Genomic DNA, 7071 nt, shown 5'->3' on the forward strand with positions numbered 1-7071 from the left:
GCCTGGTCTACAAAGTGAGTTCCAGGACAGCCAGGGCTATACAGAGAAACCCTGTCTCGAAAAACCAAACCAAACTAAAACAAAAGAAAAAATGCCAACCCTTTGTCTCTGTGTGTGTGTGTGTGTGTGTGTGTGTGTGTGTGTGTGTGTGTGTGTGTGTGTGTGTGTGTGTGTCAGGCAGTGTGTGTGTGTGTGTGTGTGTGTGTGTGTGATTTTTTGAGACAGGGTCTCACTAGCCATGGCTGACATGGAACTCACAGAGATCCTCCTGCCTCTGCCTCCCAAGTGCTGGGATTAAAGGCGTGCACCACCGTGCCCGGCCGGCTTCTGCTTCCTGCCTTCTCTGTTTATAAACTTTTGTTTCAACATAAGGGCTGATTACTTCATTTAGTAATATGCTGCCCGTTCAGGGCTTCACAATGCAATGAGCATTAATAATTACTAAGGGGATGGTGCTTCCCAGCTAATGCCTACCTCACACCAACTAAGTGAGGCCAAGTGTGTGAACTGAGCAAGAGCACTGCAAAGTCCTTAGGGAATGTGCATTCCTGTTACTAGAGAACTCTATATCAAGGAAAGCGAAGTTATGTGTGGCAAACTGGGAACAACACCGGAGCAGGCAAAATATTCCTAGGACAGCTACTTTCCCAGCAGCCTCAGCCAATTTGCAACTTGCTTATCTTTTCCTTGCCCTTGCCGCCACACAGGAAACACTGCTTTCTTTTGCCTCTGTGACTACATGCTCCTGTGTTCCCACCTCTCTGATCAGTTTCAGTTCCGCCCTGATAATTCCTGTGTCTTCATATAACATTCCACATCCCTCAGGGCCCTGTGTAGATTTTGATTGTTTTATTTTGTTTTGTCAACTTGATATAAACTAGGGTAATCTAGGAAGAGGGAACACCAACTTAGAAAATGTCTCCATTAGATTAGCCTGTGGGGTATTTTCCTAGTGATTGACCTTAGAGGGCCCAACCCGCTGTGGGCAGTGCCACCCAGGGTCTGGGTTTTATAAGAAAGCAGACTGAGCAAGCCAGTGAGCATGCTTCAGTTTCCTGCCTCCAGGTTCCTGCCCTGACTTCCCTTCATGGTGGACTGAACGCTGTAAGAACGAATTAAACCCTTTCCTCTCTGTGTGGCTCTAAGTCGTGTTTTACCACAGTTACAGAAAAGGCTAGGATGGGGCTTTTTTGGCTTCCCTTCTCTCATTCCTTATGATCCGTGTATTTCATTGCAATCTTTAGGGCTATTTGAGGTGGAATCCATAGAACTTACTTATTCACTGCATTTATTTATTTATTTATTTATTTATTTATTTATTTATTTATTTATTATTATTTTTTATGCATACCTATGGGGATGGAGAGATGGTCCAGCAGTTAAAAGCATGTACTTCGGGCTGGAGAGATAACTCAGTGTTTAAGACTGCTCTTCCAGAGGACCTGAGTTCAATTCCCAACAACCACATGGTGGCTCACAGCCATCTGTAATGGGATCCATTGCCCTATTCAGGTGTGCATGATGACAGTAACAGTGTACTCATGTACATAAAATAAATACATCTTAAAAAAAAAAAAGAAGCATGTAGTGCTCTTCTTGAGGATCCAAATGTGGTTCCTAGCATCCACATTAGTAGCTCTTAACCATCTGTAACTTTAGCTCTAGAGAATCCCAGCACTTATGTGCACATACCCACACAGAGAAATAAAATGTTTTACCACACGAGTCCTCATTGATAGCACTTAAAGGGATCTTCCCTTCTTGAAGCTAGTAGACAAAAATATTATAGGCAAAATTATTAAGTAAAATGTAAGATCGGGAGATGCTAGAAAATTCCTAGCATAATTAAGGGTCCTCTCCAAATTGAGTCCTAATAGTCCTAAACACTGAGGTGAAGATATGTCAGAGGTGTGCTTGAATTCCAAGGTTCTTCTGACTCTCCAGGAACTGTAGAAGTGACCCACTGTCTCCGATGGGAAAATAAATGCCCCCCCCCAAGTTGGTAATTTACAAAAACACAGATCTCTAGGATCTTCCCTGATTCCCCCTCCTGGCCACCGAATTTATAACTGTTATTAATTAGAACAGGTAGGTAAATATGGGGTCTGCTAAGAAGGAAAAAAATTATATTCCAAAGTAGCCATAGAATCTGGCTCCCAACTGTCAGGAAAATGTGCTTGAGGGCAGGGTAAATGAGCTAGGTTGGGAAGAGTTTACAGTATTGAAGTGCTTTCCTATGACAGGATTTGAACATTTTACAAGGGACCCAAGACATGATTCTGTATACTTTTGTTAGTATATCATTACAAGTTTTATTTAGAAATAAAAAAAAAAGAGTGATGCCTGCATGAATCTGTGCTAGGTCCTTTGCATATGTTATGGTTGTTGCTTGGTGTTTGGCAGGTGGGGGGTGTTGTGGAGGGGGGAGGACTCCTAACAATGGAAGTGGGGATATCTCTGACTCTTTTGCCTGCTTTTGGGGCTCCTTTTTCCTACTGGGTTGCTTCACCCAGCCTTGATGTGAGGGTTTGTGCCTGGTCTTATTCTATCTTGTTGTTCAGTTGATGTCTCGCAGAGGCCCACTCTTTTCTGGGGGGCACAAAAAAGGCAAAATGGATCTGGAGGAGGGGGAAATTGGGGGGGGAATAGAAGGAATAGAGGGAGGGGAAGCTGTGGTCAGGATATATTGTGTAAGAGAATAAATAAAAAAATAAAAGAAGAAAAAGAAAAATCAAGTTTTCTTTTCTCTGAAGAAAAAGAAGAAACATGGAGTGTTTCATGAATCTCTGTTCCGGTCTGTATAGCCATGGAGATCTGTGGTGGCTCTGGCCTGGCTGGAGCAGACAAGGAGTTGCACTACTAGCACTCTCCAAAGGGGAGAGGGGAGTCAAGGTGGTCACTGCTCTCACCTACGGCTGCTGCCAGCAAGGAGGGGAAGGGGAAGCACAATCACAGCAGCTGCTCAGGAGTTGGGTCAGAAGTGGCAGAGCTCAGCAGCTAGGAACCAAGGTCAAGGCCACCGGGTGGGAAGTGACCTCAGTGGGCCCAGGCAACTTCCAGAGGTGAAAGCTTCAGGAGAGAACTCTTTTCCACAAAGTTACAGCTTTTATATGACAAAAGCTCTCAGACAATCCTTGATGAAGTAATTCTCAAACACCTTTATTCCTTCTGCATAGGGTCTTAGATACATTTTAGGGGTAGGTTGGGGTCTGACAGCAGATGCTTTCTATTGTCTTGATCTGAGATGTTAGGGATGCCTCATCTGCATGTGGTGGTGAAGTGCCTGCTGTCCTCCGGGGCTTCTGAACCCACCCTACCTTACCAAGCTTCCCCAGCACAGTTCATTAACCCACATCCCCGTGCCACACTTGCACAGGGGCCATCCTAATCTCCTTACTGTTCCAATATAAGTTATGTGCTGCTGAAGCAAAAACTAGAGGAGCTGTAGAAAATGACAGATTACCATAACCTCCATAGGAAACTGTGGACATAGGAATCAAAAGGCTCAGATGACTGAGACCAAGGTGTAGCTCAGCCATGCTGCAAGAGAATTCAAGTGGAAAGTGCACAGGGACCTTCCCAATCTATCTGCTCAGAGTACCTGGCCTGGAGAATGGCTTCATGTCAAGGCCACTACTCTTCCACAGTCACCTGTGACAACTGCTTGTGGTAGGACGCACTTACCCACTTTTGGGTGATCGATCCATCTATTTAGCATTTCTTTAAAAAAGAAAACCAGTCTGGAGCGGGAACATTGAAGCACTTGCTCTGCAGTCTGTTCCCAGCACCCCACAGCAGCTCACAACCACCCTCACTCCAATTCCCAAGATTCTGACCCTCTCTTCTGACCTCTGTGGGTACTGCACATAGGTGGTTCACAGATATCTATGCAGGTAAAACATCCATACACATAAAATAAAGATATATTTAAAATTACATCCTGAACAATCCTTAAGATAGGTTTGACCTACAGGCTAAAACTAGATTCTCTGAACTTGGTATCTGACTAAAGGCTATGTGCACATAGTTTTCATTTCAATACATTGGGGGTGGGGGGTGTTGAGCATAGGTCAATAGTAGAGCCTTAAGTAGCATGCGTGAGGCCTTAGGTTCAATCCTCAGTATTTCAAATAAACCATATGATGTTTTTTTGAGAATATGGGATGGTGTTAAGGAGTTGGAGTCTGGAATTTAATATATCTACATAAGACATACATTGGTTCTAAAATTAGTTTAACCTTTGGTAACTCCTGTATTCTTTAGTTCCCCTTTAAAACAGATAATACCTGTCCTACTAAATTGAGAATTAAAGATAATTTTATAGTGGGTATATGTTAGTTACTATGCTCTTGAGTAAATGTTTGAGACAACATGGTATGCTGAAGATGAATGTAGGGGCGACATACTCAGGAAGTTTAGGTTGCCTGCTTCTGAGTAGAATAGTAAGGGAACTTAATCACAAAAGATACTAATAAGGAAGCTATATTAACCCATGCAAATTGTGTCAAGGCAACCAATAAAAGCAGAGCTGAGAACAATGTAGAGTAGAACCTTGTTTTGCCTAATTAACAGCCTAGGAAATAACTTTCTGCCATGGTTTGGAAGATAATACACATTAATCATCTATCTTTACCTCACTCAGGCAGATTCTAAGACATCTGCTTAAATCTTAAAAATTGCAGAGGAAACATCACTTAGAGATCACTATGAACAGGGTATAATCCATACTGTAGTTCAAAAATGGTACCCTCTGAATATAGCAACATGAACCATGGCTCTTGGAGTTGTCTACTACAGCATCTCTGTGAAAGGTTATCTTTAAACCTATCTTTCCCTGTTCTACCTCACTATCTCTTGTGATGCAATTTTTATGGGGATACAGCATACTTGGAGTTAAACACTGAATTAAAACAATCAGATTATGTCCTATATACAGCTTTTTTGTTAGTTTGGCTTCTTGGAATGAATTTAATGGAATCCTATAAGCACTCATCACTTAACACTAAGTTAAGGTACTTGCTTCTTAAACTGTCATCCGATAGGAAAAATAGAATAAAATAAAGGTCCAACTATTTTGACTGTCCCCCAAATAGATAAATGAGATACTTAAAAAATACTAATCATAAAAAGACTACACACTCCAGGCAGTGGTGGTGCACGCCTTTAATCCCAGCACTTGGGAGGCAGAGGCAGGCGGATTTCTGAGTTTGAGGTCAGCCTGGTCTACAGAGTGAGTTCCAGGACAGCCAGGGCTACACAGAAACCCTGTCTCAAAAAAACAAGACTTCACACTTAATCAGGTGTGGTCTTGTATACCTTTAGTTCCAGCACTCAGGAGGTACATCTCTGAATTTAAAGCCGGTCTAGTTATAAACTGACTTCCAGACCAACCAGGACTACACAGTGCAAACCCAAAACAAAACAAAGCAGACTGCAAGCCGGTTTCTAGTCTGTACTGTTTCCCCCTTTTATCTTTTGAAAACATAATTCTTTGTTGAGCATTTCAAAATATTTTTGTTCAGAAAAGGGAAAGTGTAGAAATGAAACAAAAAGAATATTACTTCTTTTAATTTTATTATAAAGTGTGTGAAGTTACCAAGCAAGCCAGAAGAGTATGTCACATGCCTAGAGCTTGAGCTGCAGGCAGTTGTAAGCCACCTGATGTTGGTGCTGGGACTAAGCTCAGGTCCTCTACAAGAGCAGTGCACCCTTAATCACTGAGTTATCTCTCCTCAAATCCTTTATACCAAAGGAAGACCAGAATAGAGAGCTGCTGACAGCAGGATAAAAAGAGCTACTAACCAGAATTACTCTCAGAAACTAAAATGTGATCAAAATGCAAAGGGGTATATGTATATAAAGTTTATTAGTACTGATAAAAAAAATAACGACATCCTTGAATAGATGACAAAAATCCCTTCTTGAGAATTCCCAAGTGAGATTCACAGAACTGCAAGAGCAGAACAAAGTTTACACTCAGAAATATCTTACTGGATTGATGATGAACTTTCCTGGGTAATGTGGGTAGACAAGGCAACATAATGCCCAAATCTGGACCAGCACACACATTTTCTTAGTTCTACATATACTCTTTTCATCTACAACATTGCCCATTACTCTCTGCTTCACAATATGTGCCTTTTGGACAGGCAAAGGAACTATTAAATTCTGGAGTAAGTAGACCAGCTACATATATTGACCCAACAATGGATGAAATTTTAAACAATGCCCACATGAGAATTAATTTAGTATGGAGAATAGAGGAGAAATAGAAAAGACAACAATTAACAGAAGCACTAGAGGAAATATCTCCTCTTTTGTAGTTATTTTATTACTGTTATTTATTTTGTTACGTCCATATATATAAAACATAACAGAAAAAAAAATCAACAGATTTATAAAATAAATTGAAAATGTTTGGATGAAAAAGAACACAGGAGATTTGCNTTCATGTCTGTAAATCTCTCAATATGCTGTTGGTCTTGCATCTTAAGTATCAAGGAAAGATATCTAGCTTGAAACAAAAGTTGGCATGCTGCAAGGTTAAGCTGCAGTTAGTTTGGTGATGGGCCAGAAAACAACAGATTCTTTAAACCTTATCCTAAAATATTGGCTATAATAAATGCTGATATGTCAAAACACAAGCTTTTATCAGAACAGCAAGAAGAAAACCTGAGTGAATGAATATAACTTACCTCCAAGTTCTCNNAAAGAAGGTAAGCAATTAAATACTGTGTTTACCACTGTTCCCCCAAAGCATTATCCTAAGCATGCAGGAGGGGGTTAAGAGCAGCTACAATCNATTAGATCTACTCAGAGGTAAGGTCAAGGCCAAGAATAGGAAACTGCCTGAAGAAATTCTCCTGTGGCNAGTACCATTTCAGAGAATGCCTATTTATGCTGGGAGATAATATGGCCTACATGTTCTTTTCATTCAAAAGGACATTCCCAGGTTCAACTTTNCTGAAAAAGAGGCACCCTTGCACCTGCTACCAAGAACACCTAGGAAACAGGATAAGCCAAGTATAAAGTTATTTAGCAAGCACATGCTAGCTATTCCAGTTTGAACTC

Source organism: Mus pahari, chromosome 6, assembly GCF_900095145.1.
Source record: "Mus pahari chromosome 6, PAHARI_EIJ_v1.1, whole genome shotgun sequence".
Lineage (NCBI taxonomy): Eukaryota > Metazoa > Chordata > Mammalia > Rodentia > Muridae > Mus > Mus pahari.